The following is a 16879-nucleotide window of genomic DNA, read 5'->3' on the forward strand; positions in this document are numbered from 1 at the left end:
TAATTCATTCTTTTTGGACATTGCACAGTAGAATCATAGATTATCCGGTGAACCTGGTAAGTTTAAAGGGAGTGCAGGAAACAAGACACTGGTAAGCTTCCAGGGGAGTGTGGGAAACAGAGGTGGGTGAGTTTCAAGGGGGTTTGGGAAACGGGGTCCTGGTGAGTGAAAGGGAACAAGAGACTGGAGCCCCAGCATATGAGGGACCCCAGGAGTCAGCATCTGGTGGGTCAGCTGCCGAATTACCGGGATTTCCACATGATCAGATAGCAGACTATTGGAGTTTTACTGTATTTACATAAATATATAATGTTTATTTGCAATATGGCTGCATGTTATTCAGAGACTGCCATTTGCTAAGGATATGGTTTAACATGTTCTGTGAAATTTTGAAGATGTCCAGAAAGCATCAAGAACTGTTTCGTAGGTGACCAATGGAATTCATAGTCATAGAGCGAAACAGCACGGATACAGGCCCTTTGGCCCAACCAGTCCGTGCAGACCACGGTGCCCACCCAATTAGTCCCAATTTCCTGCGTTCGGCCCATATCCTTCCAAGCCCCACCCCTCTATGTACCTATCCAAGTGCTTCTTAAGTGATACTATTGTACCTGCCTCAACCACTTCCTCTGGTAGCTCGTTCCATATACTCACCACCCTCTGCGTGAAAAAATTGCCCTCGGGCTCCTTTTAAATCTTTCCATTCTCACCCTAAACCTATGACCCCTAGATTTGGACTCCCCTACCCTGGGGAAAAGACTTAACACCCACCTTATCTATGCCTCTCATAATTTTAAACACTTCTGTAAGGTCGTCCCTCAAAATTATCTTGCTAAATCTCTTCATCTCCCTTCCACATCCTTAAAATACTCCTTAAAAGCTACTTTGATCGCAAGTTTGATCATTTGTCTATGTGATTTGGTGTCAACTTTTGTTTAACAAGCTGCTTTGAGGCATCCTATAACGTTAAAGGTGCCAAGCTACTTGTCAACATGGTTGAGAAACACTATATTGGGGAAAGGCTAATCCTTATGTTTGTACGTTCTCCCCGTGTCTGCATGGGTTTCCTCCGGGTGCTCTGGTTTCCTCCCACATTCCAAAGACGTACAGGTTAGGAAGTTGTGGGCATGCTATGTTGGCGCCGGAAGCGTGGCAACACTTGCGGGCTGCCCCCAGAACGCTCTACGCAAAAGATGCATTTCACTGTGTGTTTTGATGTACGTGTGACTAATAAAGGGATCTTGTAGAGTGCCACACTGTAAATCAGCAGTCACTTCTGTCAATGGTGTTGCAATTAAAGTTGGAAAAGAGCAGGAGACCAGAATAAAAGAGCTACTGAGATCGCAAAAGGGTTGGAGGGCTTGAGAAGGGAGAGTGAAGTACCTAGTGGGATTTTGAAATGGGGGGGGGTGTTGTTGGGAGCGGGGGGAAGTATTTCAAAATCAAAGCATCACTTTGTTGGCATGTAGTGAAGGTTAGCAAGCACAACCGTATGGATGAACAGGATGGTGACCAAGATAGGAGTTTTGGCCATTCTCTATGGACGGTGGAAGATGGAAAGCTAGTTAACAGAATGCTGGGATAGTCAATACTTGAGGTAACAAAGTCCTGGATGAGGCTTTGAGCAGTAGATGAGCTAAGGTGGGGACAGGATTGAATGTAAAGGGAGTTATGATGAAATTTTATTTCTTTGTGGATCTTCAAAAGATTGAGCAAGGGAGGGCAATGTGCAATTGAGTTTTCCCACAGATAGTTCTGGTTAGGTCTTGCAAAGTGATAAATGACTCAGATTCTATTTGACAAAATCAGTTGATATGTAAAGATAAGCTCTTCAATTATGGCAATGGAACCTTTTGAGTACACTTAAGAAAACAGACACAGCTTAATGCCGCATCTGGAAGCATTCACCTCCGCCAGAGCAGCAGTTCCCTCTGAACACAACTCAAGGAAATAAGAGCAAGAATAGGCCACTGGACTCCTCAAGCTTCCCCAGCCATTTAATGTGATTGTGGTGTTTAAGCCGGATCTCAATGCTTCTTCTCTGACAGATCCCCAGAGCCCTCAATTTTCTTGTGTAGTGAATAGTCAAGTAGAAGAACAATGATTTAAGTTTTTAACTTAGAAGTTGGAGGGTGTCTGACCTTTGTATAATTGCTTGGTGAAGGGCAATAAAGTCATCTTTCCCATTATTTCTAATTAAGATTAGAAGAACTGTAGCGGTTGCTACCGCGAAATAAAACAAGACGCTAGTCGAAGGATTGCCAAACAAGAACTGGTTTATTTTCCTGCCTTGTGCGGGCCTTTTAAGGGAGACTGTTCCCGCCCAATGCAACCGGCAATGACGTATATGCTACGTCATCAAGTCTCTCCTGTGCGCGGGTTCTCCCCCTCGCTCGGGGAAGATGAAGGCCCGCCGCCATCTTGGGCCTCGCCGCTCCAATGCCATGCGACCCGACTGCTGAGCCGGTTTGCTCGCCCGGACAGTGAGTCGCTACACAACCCCCCCCCCCCCCCCCCCCGAACCAGCGATACAGTCCCCAAGGTCCGCGGGCTGTGCCAGCCGCCGCTTAGGGGGTCGGCCTCTGCGTCGCAGCGTTGAAACCTCGACCAGTTGTTGCAGATCTAAGTGGGCTGGTTTGAGGTGGTCCGTCGTGAAAACCTGTTCCCTGCCCCCAATGTCCAAAATAAAGGTGGATCCATTATTCCTGATGACTTGGAACGGTCCCTCATATGGTCGTTGCAACAGCGCTCGAGCTGTGCCCCTGCGAACGAAAACAAACTTACAGTCTTGTAGTTCTTTGGGCTGACAGGATGGGGCTTGACCATGCCACGAGGTGGGGATCGGGGCCAAGTTGCCGAGCTTCTTCGCACAGTCTTTGTAGGACTGCTGGGGGTGTTTCCCCTTGGTCTCGAAGGGCAGGTATTAACTTCCCTGGGACAACTAGGGGCGCCCCGTACACAAGCTCAGCTGACGAAGCACGGGAGGTTCTTCTTTGGGGGCAGTGCGTATGCTGAGCAGGACCCAAGGCAGCTCGTCAACCCAGTTAGGACCCTTCAGGTGGGCCATCAAGGCTGATTTCAGATGGTGGTGAAAACATTCCACTAACCTGTTTGATTGAGGGTGGTAGGCCGTGGTGGTGTGCAACTGCGTCCCCAGCATGTTCGCTAATGCAGACCAGAGACTGGAGGTAAATTGTGTGCCTCTGTCTGAAGTGATGTGAGCTGGAACACCAAAACGTGAGATCCAAGTTGTGAGCAGCGCCTGGGCACAGGATTCAGTCGTGATGTCAGATAGAGGGGTTGCCTCTGGCCACCTCGTGAACCGGTCCACGATGGTAAGGAGGTACCGAGCCCCTCTTGAAGCCGGCAGAGGGCCTACGAGGTCGACGTGGATGTGGTCGAACCTTCTACGGGTAGGCTCGAATTGCTGTGGCAGAACCTTGGTGTGTCGTTGGATTTTCGATGTCTGGCAGTGCTGACAATTCCTGGCCCACTCTCTGACCTGTTTGCGCAGGCCATGCCAGATGAACTTGCTGGCGACCAGCCGGACAGTGGATCTGATGGACGGGTGCGCCAACCCATGTATCAAATCAAAAACGCGTTTCTGCCAGGCTGCAGGAACTATAGGGCGGGGCTGACCTGTCGCGATGTCGCAAAGGAGGGTCTGCTGACCCGGACCAACCAAGAAATCTTGGAGCTGCAGGCCCGAGATTGTGGTTTTGTAGCTGGGCAGCTCGTCGTCGGCTTGCTGTGCGGCAGCCAGGGCCTTGTAGTCGATACCCAGGGACAAACTGTGGATGGTTGGTCTGGAAAGTGCGTCAGCAACGACATTGTCCTTCCCAGAGACATGTTGGACATCCGTTGTGAATTCGGAAATATAGGACAAATGTCTGCTGACGAGCTGACCAGGGATCAGAGGCTTTGGAGAAGGCGAAGGACAAAGGCTTATGGTCAGTGAAGGCGGTGAAAGGCCTGCCTTCCAAAAAGTACCGGAAATGCCGGACCGCCAGGTACAGCGCTAGAAGTTCCCGATCAAAAGCGCTGTATTTCAGCTCGGGTGGTCTAAGGTGCCTGCTGAAAAATGCTAAGGGTTGCCAACTGCCTTCGATTAGTTGTTCCAGGACCCCACCAGCCGTGGTGTTGGATGCATCCACCGTGAGAGCGGTTGGGACGCCTGTCCCAGGGTGTACAAGCATCGTGGCATTTGCTAGGGCGTCCTTGGCCTTAACGAAGGCAGCAGCAGGCATCGTCCCAGGCGATGTCCTTGCCCTTACCAGCCATCAGCGCGAACAAAGGGCGCAGGATACGGGCTGCTGCAGGGATGAACCGATGGTAAAAGTTGACCATCCCCAGGAATTCCTGTAGGCCTTTGACCGTGCTGGGGCAGGCAAAATGGCGGATAGCGTCCACCTTGGCAGGTAGGGGTGTTGCTCCATTGTTGGTGATTCTGTGGCCGAGGAAATCGATAGAGTCAAGCCCGAATTGGCACTTGGCCGGGTTGATTGTGAGGCTGAAATCACGGAGACGGGACTACAGCTGGCAGAGGTGGGAAAGGTGTTCTTGGCGGTCACGGCTGGCGATTAGTATGTCATCTAAGTAAATGAACACGAAGTCCAGGTCTCGGCCTACCGTGTCCATCAGCCGCTGGAAGGTCTGCGCGGCGTTCTTAAGGCCGAATGGCATTCAAAGGAATTCGAAAAGGCCGAATGGGGTGATAATTGCAGTTTTGGGGACGTCATCCGGATGGACCCAGGATTTGGTGGTATCCCCAAACGAGGTCCACCTTGGAAAAGATGCGGGCCCCGTGTAGGTTCGCTGCGAAGTCCTGGATGTGAGGGATGGGATAGCGGTCCGGGGTGGTGGCGTCATTCAGCCTGCGGTAGTCGCCGCAGGGCCTCCACCCGCCGGTGGCTTTGGGGAACATGTGCAGGGGGGAGGCCCAGGGGCTGTCTGACCTGCGAACAATCCCCAGCTCCTCCATGCGATGGAACTCTTCCTTTGCCAGGCAGAGCTTGTCTGGAGGTAGTCGTCGAGCTCAGGCATGAAGTGGTGGCCCTGTGGTGATGATGTGGTGTTGGACCCCGTGTTTGGGCATAGAATTCATAAACTGAGGTGCCAAAACTGACGGGAATTCTGCTAGGAGCTTGGTGAACTCGTTGCCGGACAGGAAAATGGAGTCCAAGCGCGAGGCTGGTAGGCTGGTTTCTCCCAGGGGGTAGGTCTGGAAGGTTGTGGAGTGGACTAGCCGTTTCCCTCGCAGGTCGACTAACAGGTTGTGGGCCCGAAGGAAATCGGCTCCTAGGAGTGGTCGGGTGACAGTGGCAAGGGTGAAGGTCCAGGTGAAACGGCTGCCTCCAAATTGTAACTGAAGTGTACTGGTACCGAAAGTCCGTATTGTTGTGCCGTTTGTGGCATTGAGTACCGGACCTTGTTGCCTGTTACGAGTGTCGCGGCCGGTCGGGGGCAAAATACTGACCTCTGCTCCAGTATCGATGAGGAAATGCCGCCCGGACTGCTTGTCCCAAACGAAAAGGAGGCTTTGTCGGTGGCCAGCCGCCGTAGCTGTTAGTGGCGGCTGGCGCTGATGTTTCCCTGACTTGCAGGGTGGGCGGCATCGACGGGCCTGCGCGCCCCACCTTTGATAGTAGAAACACAGTTGGTTGGCAGTGTCGTCATCTGTGTTTCTGGGGTGTGGTCGCCTGGTTGCTGGGACTGGTTCAGGCGGGCGTTGGGCTCGCGGCCTGGCGATTTGGCCGACGGACGAACCGCGCTCGTGTTTGACCTTCCACAGGATGTCTGCCCGGACAGCCACCTCACGAGGGTTGCTGAAATCAGCGTCGGCCAACAGCAGGTGAATGTCATCGGGTAGTCGTTCGAGGAAGGCCTGTTCGAACATTAGGCAGGGCTTGTGCCCCTCAGCCAATGCCAGCATCTCATTCATTAGCGCGGATGGGGATCTGTCCCCCAGGCAATCGAGATGAAGCAGGCGGGTGGCGCGCTCACGACGGGAGAGGCCGAAGGTCCGAATCAGAAGGTCTTTGAAAGCTGGGTACTTATGTTCCTCCGGAGGGGACTGGATGAAATCACTGACCTGGGCAGCTGTCTCCTGGTCCAGAGAGCTGACCACATGGTAGTACCTTGTGGAGTCAGAGGTGATCCGCCGAAGGTGGAATTGTGCTTCGGCCTGGTGAAACCAGACGCTGGGACGAAGCGTCCAAAAGGTGGGCAGCTTGAGTGCCACTGCATTGGATGCTGCGTTGCTGTCCATTGTGCAGGTCCAAAATCCGTTTGGACCGTCGGGGTCACCAATGTAGCAGTTGCTACCGCGAAATAAAACAAGACACTAGTCGAAGGATTGCCAAACAAGAACTGGTTTATTTTCCCACCTTGCGCAGGCCTTTTAAGGGAGACTGTTCCTGCCCAATGCAACCGGCAATGACGTATATGCTATGTTATCAAGTTTTTCCCGTGCGCGGGTTCTCCCCGTAGCTCGGGGAAGACGAAGGCCCACCGCCATCTTGGGCCTCGCCGCTCCGACGCCGTGCGACCCGACTGCCGAGCCAGTTCGCTCGCCGGGACGGTGAGTCGCTACAGAACCCTGTTTTCCACCTCTCTCATAATGCATTTGTTGGATCAAACGTTTTACAGTGTACGTATACAAAATAATATTGGACAACAGGACTGAGCTAAAATTTTACTTCAAAAGCATGATTTAAATCACATTTCTAGTGTCATTGTTTAACTCCTTATCATACCATCTCCAGGTGCATCAATATTGTCTCAACAACATAAAAACCAGAATGTGGTTTGCTCCCAAGTGTGGTCTCACCAGTGTTTCCCCCGAAGTTTAATCCAAGTTGTGTATTGGTCTAACACATTACCACAAGACTGTCTCTTACTTCATTTGTTGAACTCATTGGTTAACCAGAGAATGGCTGCTAGGCACAATACATTATGGGGTTTAATATTGTACCAAATGTTTTTTTTTTGAGTACTTCGACTGTTGCATGTATTTATCGATGTTTGTTCTGTAACCAGCTAACGTCTCATTTCTTTTGGAGTTTACCACACACAGAACAAAGACAGTTTCTCAAATGCCTTTCTCCCTCTCTATTCTAATAACTTAATCTAATAACTTATTCTAATAACTTTCTCCCTCTCTATTCTAATAACTTAGCACGAAGGTACCATTACATTACATTGCACAGATGCAGTTATGAGTTTACGGGTGAATTTTCTTGATCATACATTTTCCTAGATTTTTTGAGATTTTCTAGATTTCCTGAAGTGTTAACTCTGTTTCCACAGATGCTGTCTGACCTGCTGAGTGTTTCCAGTATTTTCTGGTTTTATTTCAGATTTTCAGCATCTACAGTTTTTTTGATTTTCTTTCACTGTCTTACCATAACATGTTCATGATGTTTGAATTCTTTTACTTGATTTCAACCTACAACCATGTTCTACAGGTATGGCTATTGCATCCTCTCTGTTCCAGTTTAAGATCCACCCTTCTACACTCAAGATCTCCAACTTTCTTGCTGAATCTCCTGCTCTAAAACTACCACTCTCAAGTTTTGGAATTTGGCTGAACAACAATTCTTCCCCTCCTTCCCTCAATCCAGCACCACCCCTGCACCTTTTCGAAACTATGCCATAAAATAAGTTTTCATCTTACAATAATGTTATTCCTCTTTAGTTCTGAGCAGCAGTCTTTGGGGAGTTGTTGCCTCACCTGAGTTTATACATGGATCAATCTGCATGCTCCTTCCAGTCCAGGATCTGGTATAAGGAACTCAACTCACTTATAGCAACAGCAATTTGCATTTATATAGTACCTTTATCATAGCAAGGTGACCCAATGTGATTTGCAAGAGCGGATAACAAAATAATTGGACTTATTAGGCCAAAGGTCAAAGATTGGTCAAAGCACGAGGGAAGAGAGGCAGGATGAAGGAACTAATTGCATTTCAACAAGTAATTTCTTGAGCAAAGCACTTTCCTTTTCTAAAAGCTGATAAACGCAGAATTTTCCCATCAATACACTCTTGGTCAAACCATCAAACTGGATGACGAAAGACTAATTCACTGACAAAATTGTGAGGAAGAAACACTTCACAGAATCTCAGCAACCAGACAAGATTCAGGTAATAGGGAGACACAAGAGACTGCGGATGCTGGAATCTGGGGCAAAAGATAAACTGCTGGAGGAACTCAGCAGGTCAGGCAGTATCTGTGGAGGGAAAGGGACAGAACATAGAACAGTACAGCACAGAACAAGCCCTTCGGCCCACAATGTTTTGCCAACATAGCTATTCCCTCCTGCCTACAGAATGCCCATATTCCTCCATTTTCCTCTCATTCATGTGCCCATCCAAGCCCCTCTTAAAAGCCCCCAATGAATTTGCCTCCACCACCCTATCAGGTATTCCAGGCATCCACCACTCTCTCAGTAAAAAAACGTGCCCCTCACGTCTGTTCTGAACCTACCCCCTTTCACCTTAAATGCATGCCCTCTGGTATTGGATCAGTCAATAATGGGGAAAAGATATTGCTTCTCCACCCTATCTATGCCCCTCATAATTTTATACACTTCCAAAAGATCACCCCTCAGCCTCTGCTGCTCCAGAGAAAAGAGGCCAAGTTTGTCCAGCCTCTCCTAATAGCACATGCCCTCCAATCCAGGCAGCATCCTGGTAAACCTCCTTTGCACCCGCTCTAAAGCCCCAACATCCTTCCTATAGTGAGGTGACCAGAATTGCATGCAATACTCTAAATGCGGCCTAACCAGAGTTCTATAGAGATGCATCATAACTTCTTATGCTCTCTACAGGAAAGGATTGCATGTAAAATTTGTGCCACACAAGTGCCACCCTATGCCCATCTCCAAGAGAAGTCCTAAGCACCTACCCTTGACATTGATACTCAACAACACATTTAAGTAAACAATCTTGCAGCAAAATTTCAGTAAAGTTTAATGATAAGTGTGGAAGAAGTTTGTAATCCAATGAGTCCGTGTCCAAAGAATAACATGCTGCCTAAGCATCAGCAACAAATTGTACTGTGGTCGATGTTTTGGGTTGAAACCCTGCATAAAGGTTGGGTGTTGTGCTCATCAAATTGTTACAGGTGTGATTTTGGTTTCCAACATAAGGCGGGTCCAGGACAAACCTCAGCCACGTGCCAGGAAATTGTGGGCATGGTTGATTCCCGTTACACGTGGGAGCAGGTTCCTCTAAGTGATTGGCAGGGCAACCGGTTTTCATTTAAATTGGTAAATTGGTTTATTATTGTCAGATGTACTGAGGTACACTTGTCTTGCATACTGTTCATGCAAGTCAATTCGTTACAACAGTGCATCGAGGAAGTGCAAGGTAAAAACAATAACAGAATGCAGAATAAAGTGTTACAGTTACAGAGAAAGGGCCGTGCAATTAGATAATAAGGTGCAAGGTCATAATGAGGTAGATTGTGAGGTCAAGAGTCCATCTTATCGTACTAGGGGACTGTTCAATGGTCTTATAACAGCAGGATAGAAGCTGTCCTTGAGCCTGGTGGTACGTGCTTTCAGGCTTTTGTATCTTCTGCCCGATGGGAGAGGGGAGAAGAGAGAATGTTCAGGATGGGTTCGGTCTTTGATGATGCTGGCTGCTTTTACTGAGACAGCAAGGTATAGACTGAGTCCATGGAGGGGAGGCTGGTTTCCATGATGTGCTGAGCGGTGTCCACAACTCTCTGCAGTTTCTTGTGGTCCTGGGTGAGCAGTTGCCATCCCAAGCTGAGATCCATCCAGATAGGATGCTTTCTATGGTGCATTGATAAAAATTAGTGAGGGCTGATGGAGACATGTCAAATTTCTTTAGCCTCCTGAGACAGTAGAGGCACTGGTGAGCTTTCTTGGTCGTGGTGTCTATGTGGTTGGACCAGGACAGGCTAGGAACTTGAAGCTCTCAACCCTTTCAACCTTAGCACTGTTGATGTAGGCAGGAGCATGTGCACCGCCCCCACTTCCTAAAGTCAATGACCAGCTCTTTTGTTTTGCTGACATTTGAGGGAAAGGTTGTTGTCAACCAAAATAACTGAGGCCAGATCATTGGAGACGTTTAAGGAAGAGATAGATAGATATCTAAATAGTTGGGGTATCAAGGGATATGGGGATAAGTCTGGAAATTGGGGGTAGGTTTTTTTCTTTGGCCCCCCCCCAACAATTTCTCATTTCTTTTTCTTTTTTCCTTTTCTTTGGAGCAGACTCGATGGGCCGAATGACCTACTTCTGCTCCCTTGTCTTGTGATCTTGTGAACTGCTACCCCGCTGCATCTGATGCCATGCTCTACTTGATTCATCCTGACCTCCTCCTTGGTCATGGGAATTATGGAAATCATTCTGAAGAAATCAAAGTTTTGATCTGATTAAGGGGAGTTCAGGGAGTCCCTGGGTTCCGTTCTTCAGTACTGGTATATCACTCTACATACACTTTCCTTAATTCTTTCATTGACTAATCACCCTAACACTATCCATAATTAAACTAATGGAATAAATACTGTGTGCAATCATTAATGAATGCCAAGAAACGTTATTATTACTATGAGCTTTAAAAATGTATGGGAGAATTTGAGTAAAGTTAGATTTTTGCAAGTCAGGCCATTCGTAACCCAGGGAGCCCCTGTGTTATGCAAGTGACTAAAAGGATGAATTACGAAGAAAAAGTAGTACAATTATACAGTATCAGCAATAGAACTCCTGCAATCTGGTATCCAACTATTCGGAGATCTCGATTATTTGGTATCCAGCTCACCAGGTAATACTTGCTGTGCTCCACATCCACACTACAGGGTACCTGTTCCAGTACTCCCTTGCAACTTAATTAGTTCATTGGAAAATTTATTATCATACTGCGGAACATCTTTAAAAAAGTGAATTAACATAGTGTTGAGGTATTAATAGAAATAACATCCAACAGTCCACAAAATCTGCCAGTCCCAGCGCATCCTAAATTTGTGGAATTATCAGCATTTTATTCTTTAATGTGTTTCTCTCCTGCCCAAATTCATTGCACATCCTCTCTTTGAGCAGTAGAGGGAGATGCTGATCAACCATAAAAGTCTACTGAATACTGCCAATGTTCACTTAGAAGTTACTGAATCTCAATTCTTTGATAATTTAAATGTGTTAACCAGTAAATCCTAAATCTTCTGTGTTACTTAAAGTGTCTAATTCAAATGGTTAATCGAATTCCAATTTCTTAAAACAGAAGTCTGTGCTTGAACTATGAATTCTGGAACTGCATTGTAGACGGGTTGTGTGTTGAATCTTAAGCTGTTTTTGCTGTACGAACAAGCAGTTAATTCACAATTATTTTAAATAAAATAGTTTGGTTTTTAGTGTGTGCAAATGGGAGATGAAGATAAAGGCATCTCGATGTCTTGGGTCTCAGCTCATAAAACACACCTTATTCTTATCAGATTGGGAATGACTACTGGAAGAAGACCAAAGTACAACGTGGTGGTGGGGTGTAGTGTTATTGGACAAGGCAGTGGTCGGGGCTGTGGTTTAGAGACATGCCCATGAGAGCTGGAGCGGAAACAGCTGAGAGACTTATCGCGGTGCACTCTGAACTACAGTAGCAGGAACTTGATTGCCTATTTCTCTCAGCAGGTAGGAAACTCTCATCTTGTCTACAGGGGAAATCTGAGCACCTTAGTGTGTATGGGCTCCCTGTTTGTGGCTATTGTTCAGAGAACTGGTTTATATTGGTTTATAACCATGGGCGGAGAGAGATAATGTTGAACTTCGCTCGGTTTGACCTTCTTCAAACACTCGAGCTGTTAGAACTTGTAACGTGTGTCAAAACCTTTCAGTAGTACAAAACAAAATCTTGCACGTATGTAGTAAATTTAAGGTAGTAAAATGTTCCCAAACAGAATTTGAAACCAAGACACATCAGGAGATTTTAGGACAGGAGAGAAGTAAGTTTTAAGGAGCATCTCGAAGGAAGAAAGAAATAGAGAGCGGTCTGGGGACAGAGGTCCTTGGGAGCTGAAGGTTACGTGGCTGGTGCTGGAGGGTATAACTTGCAATTAAAACCTCTGCAGTAGAATTAATGGATCAGGGTTTTACATGGCTGCATTGCTCCCTAATAAATTGAAGGCACATTGCAGTATCAGGTCTGACACTTCATAAGCACACTTGTTAAAGCAACTTTTTACTTGCATAAAATTGCAATATTTTAAAAAAAGTACAGAATTGAATGTTAAATTAAAAGTTAGGAAAACATTGGAAAAAAAAGATTGGCAGGTACGTGGAAACAGGAACACTGGGATGTTTGGTTCCAGGGAAACCTACTCTGACACATTCTCAATGTAGCTTCCTACGGCATATAACTGTTCATAGAATTGCATAGTCCCTATAGCGTAGGAAATGGTTATCTGGTCCAATGGGTCAATGCCATGAGCTTCCTTCCATCCTTTAGGTCTAAGCCCATCAGTGTAAGATCCCTGTGTTCAGCTAACTTCCATTAAAATTATCTCCAGCTCAACCATTCCCGATGGGAGCAAATTCTACATTTGCACCTCTCTCAGGGTGTTGTGCAGGATTAACCACTCCACTTACTGCCTTGCGTTTGTTTGTAAATATTTTGGATTTATTCCTAGTTTTGGAAACTTTGGAAGTTACTCATGTTAGGTTCTAGTTAGATCTTAGTTCTAGGCTGTAAGTAAGGATACATGCCTAGAGACTGGATATCAGGCAGGCTTTAATGTGTTGGTGCCTGTTTCTGGTGGAAATCCTGCCAATTATGAAATTCAAGCTGGCACCTTCAGGCACAAGTTGCCTTAAGGCGCCTGCTTTCTCTGCAGCGTCAGTCGAGCAAGAGATGAAAGACAAAAATTGGGTTTATCGTCACATATAGTGTAGCGGTTAGCATAGCACTTTACAGCGTCAGCAACCTGGGTTCAATTCCGGCCACTGTCTGTAAGGAGTTTGTATGTTCTCCCCGTGTCTCCATGGGTTTCCTCTGGGTGCTCCGGTTTCCTCCCACATTCCAAAGACATATGGATTAGGAAATTGTGGGCATGGGGGCACTTTACTCTGTACTGTTATTGTTTCTACATGTACTACATCAATGCACTCTGTACTAACTCAATGTAACTGCACTGTGTAATGAGTTGACCTGTACGATCGGTATGCAAGACAAGTTTTTCACTGTACCTCGGTACAAGTGACAATAATAAACGAATTCCAATACCAATGTTATGTTGGCGTCGGAAGAGTGGTGACACTTGTGGGCTGCCCCCAGAACACTACGCAAAAGATGTATTTTACTATGTGTTTCGATGTATGTGTGACTAATAAAGATATGTTATCTTATACACAAGTACATGTATGCACAGGGGCAATGAAAAACCTACTTGGAGCAGCATCACTGGCACATAGCATCAGATAAGCAGCATTCACAAGAAAAACATAAATTAAACATAAATTATACACAATTTTTACAAGAAACAATTTTAGAACAATAAAAGTCCATTTTAGAGCAAAGTGATCAAAGTGGTCGTAGTGTTACTGAACTGTAGTGGTTAGTGTTGTGACTGTTGGTTCAAGAACTGAATGGTTGAAGGGAAGTAGCTGTTGAACCTGGTGGTGTGGGACTTCAGGCTTCTGTACCTCCTGACCGATGGTAGCTCCAAGAGGATGGCATAAGTGCATACATGTACTTGTGTATGAGATGAGATATCTTTATTAGACTCATGTACATCGAAACACACAGTGAAATGCATCTTTTGTATAGAGCGTTCTGGGGGCAGCCCGCAAATGTGGCCAAGCTTCCAGCGCCAACATAGCACGCCCACAACTTCCTAACCCGTACGTCTTTGGAATGTGGGAGGAAACCGGAGCACCCGGAGGAAACCCACACAGACACGGGGAGAACGTACAAACTCCTTACAGACAGCGGCCAGGATTGAACCCAGGTCGCTGGTGCTGTAATAGCGTTACGTTAACTGCTACACTACCGTGCCTGCCCGGATGGTGGGGGATCTTTGATGATTCTAGTAAAATGGGGTTAATGTAGCATTTAGTATAAATCTGTGGTTGATGGTTGATAAATACTCAATGAAGCACAGGGCCTGTTTCTGTGCTGTATCTCTCTATAAGTCTATCTCCCCTCTTCAATACAATGAGAAGCTATCGGGTGCACTTCCTGCTGTTAATCCCTCTGCAGTAACCTCTGCTATATAACCAGGGGGTATTTGGGTTTGGCTCTGAAAGCCACTGTCCCTTCCCATTCTGTCAACATGACTCCTGCCCACTTGGTGGTGGAACCACAGACCTATCAGTGACATACCTAACAGAAGGTAAATCAACCATGATCTGATTGAATTCCAGAACAGACAGAGTGGCCGACTTCTGTCCTTGTGAGGATACCATTACTTCAGCCAAAGAACTAGACCAATGGTATTTAGAAATATATCCATAAAAGAGAAAGAAATTTGAAGAAAGGCTTCAGTGAATGTTGAATGTGTATCCAAGGAGCACCCACTTTGGATAGCTCCACCTCCAAGAGAATCTAAAGCAAGCACATTTGAAAGGCTTCCGCAGAAACTTTGCCAATCATTTATTTGCTAAGTGTAGTAATACGAAGGGTTCACTGAGTTGACATTGACCTTGGAACGTTTCCAAGAGAAGGTTTCAGAGGCAATGACACGAATGAATAATAATTTGTACTACCGTAGCAACAGTAGCTAATGAGGTTGGTTATCCAGCGACAGACACGGGATGGCAGATTCAAGGGGCTCAATTTTAGCGCAATTGGTGCAGGAGGGGGTTTGAGTGGGGGGAACAAGGGCACGTCAAAAGCAGATGGATTAGTCAGGGAACAAAGTGACTACTAGGCAGCCATTGGAAAATGTCCCAGGTGCAGTCAAGTGGAGGTTGAAGGCTGGAGGTGGTGATGGTGGAGGGAGGGAAGGATGGAAAGCCTCCTGTTCATCCTAAAACTGTCAAACTTACCGCAGAATCATGCAGCACCAAAACAGGCCCTTTGATCCACTGATTCTAACTGACCTTAGAATCAAGATCAGATTTATTGCCACTAATTTAGATGACGTGAGATTTGTGGCAGCAGTACAGTGCAAAGGCATAAAATTACTATAAATTACAAAATAAATAAATAGTGCAAAACAAAAAGGAACGATGAGGTAGTGTTTGTGAATCGTTCAGAAATCTGATTATGGAGGGGAAGAAGCTGTTTTTCAATCGTTGAGTGTGGGTCTTCAGGCTCCTGTACCTCCTCCCCGATGGTAGTAACGAGGAGAGGGTGTGTCCCAGATGGTGAGGGTCCTGGGGGTCATAGAGTCATACAGCACAGAAAACAGGCCCTTTGGCCCAACTCTTCCATGCTGACCAAGGTGCTTTCCTGAGCTAGTCCCATTTGCCTGCGTTTGGCCCATATCCTTCAAAACCTTTCCTATCCATGTACCTGTCCAAATGTCTTTTAAAGATTGTAATTGTACCCGCCTCTACCACCTCTTCTGGCAGCTTGTTCCATATACCCACCATCATCTGTGTGGAAAAACTTGCCCTTCAGGTCCCCTTTAAATCTTTCCCCTCTCACCTTAAACCTATGCCCTCTAGTTTTAGACTCCCTGGTTTTCCGTATGACCATCCACACTATAGAACATAGATAGAACAGGCTCTTCGGCCTACAATGTCGTGCTGAGCTAATTAAGGTAATGATGCCTAATTACACTAGTCCCTTCTGCCTGCACATAGTCCAGATCCCTCCATTCTCTGCCCATCCATGTGCCTATCTAAGAGCCTTTTAAACGCCCCACCACCATCTTATTTGCCTCCACCACCACCCCTGGCAGAACGTAAGACATCTTTATTAGTCACATGTACATCGAGACACACAGTGAAATGCATCATTTGCGTAGAGTGTTCTGGGGGCAGCCCGCAAGTGTTGCCGCGCTTCCGGCGCCAACATAGCATGCCCACAACTTCCTAACCCGTACGTCTTTGGAATGTGGGAGGAAACCAGAGCACCCGGAGGAAGCTCATGCAGACACGGGGAGAATGTACAAACTCCTCACAGACAGCGGAAGGAATTGAACCTGAGTCCCTGCCGCTGTAATAGCGTTACACTAACCGCTACACTACCATGTCTGCTCACCACTCTCTGTGTAAAAACTTGCCCCTGCACATCTCTTTTGAACTTTCCCCCTCTCACCTTAAAAGCATGCCCTCTAGTATTAGACATATCGACCCTGGGGAAAAAATCTTAAACAAATCTTTCCTTTTCAAATATTTATCCAATTTCCTTCTTGCAAGTTATTATTGAATTAGTTTTGTAGACAGGAGATTCCAGTTTGCAGCCATGAGCAGTGTTCTAGATTAAGTATATTTCCAATGTTGACTTTGATTTTTTTTGCTGGTGACCTTAGACCGATGTGAGATCATGGAGGAGAAGAGTATTTTTGATCGAAGTGCTGGAGGAATGGGAAATCAATGACGTTCATAGGTCAGGGTAAAAGAGGGATGTGGGACATGGTGTGAGTGGCTCTTTTCTGGACAGGGTACGGTTTTATCTCTAGGTAACGCGGAGGGCAAGTGAAAATGGTAGGAAGAGTGCAGCACCTCCCAAACAAGCCACTCAACCATCTGCACCATTATGCATTCCTTGCTTAAGATGGGGGCAGTCTGTGGATCCCATTTTTGCTTTGTCAGGCCACTCAAAACCCACTAAACGAGTGGGAGCAAGTCATCCTTGATCCTAAAAAGGCGCATTCCCAATGCAAGGGGTATATACTTGTGTGTTTTGTGGCACCTTATGTGATAAACTTTTCTTTGATGCTTTCAGGAGACACGTGCAACTTTCAGCTGCCT

The sequence above is a fragment of the Pristis pectinata genome, chromosome 16 (genome assembly GCF_009764475.1).
Source record: "Pristis pectinata isolate sPriPec2 chromosome 16, sPriPec2.1.pri, whole genome shotgun sequence".
Taxonomy (NCBI): domain Eukaryota; kingdom Metazoa; phylum Chordata; class Chondrichthyes; order Rhinopristiformes; family Pristidae; genus Pristis; species Pristis pectinata.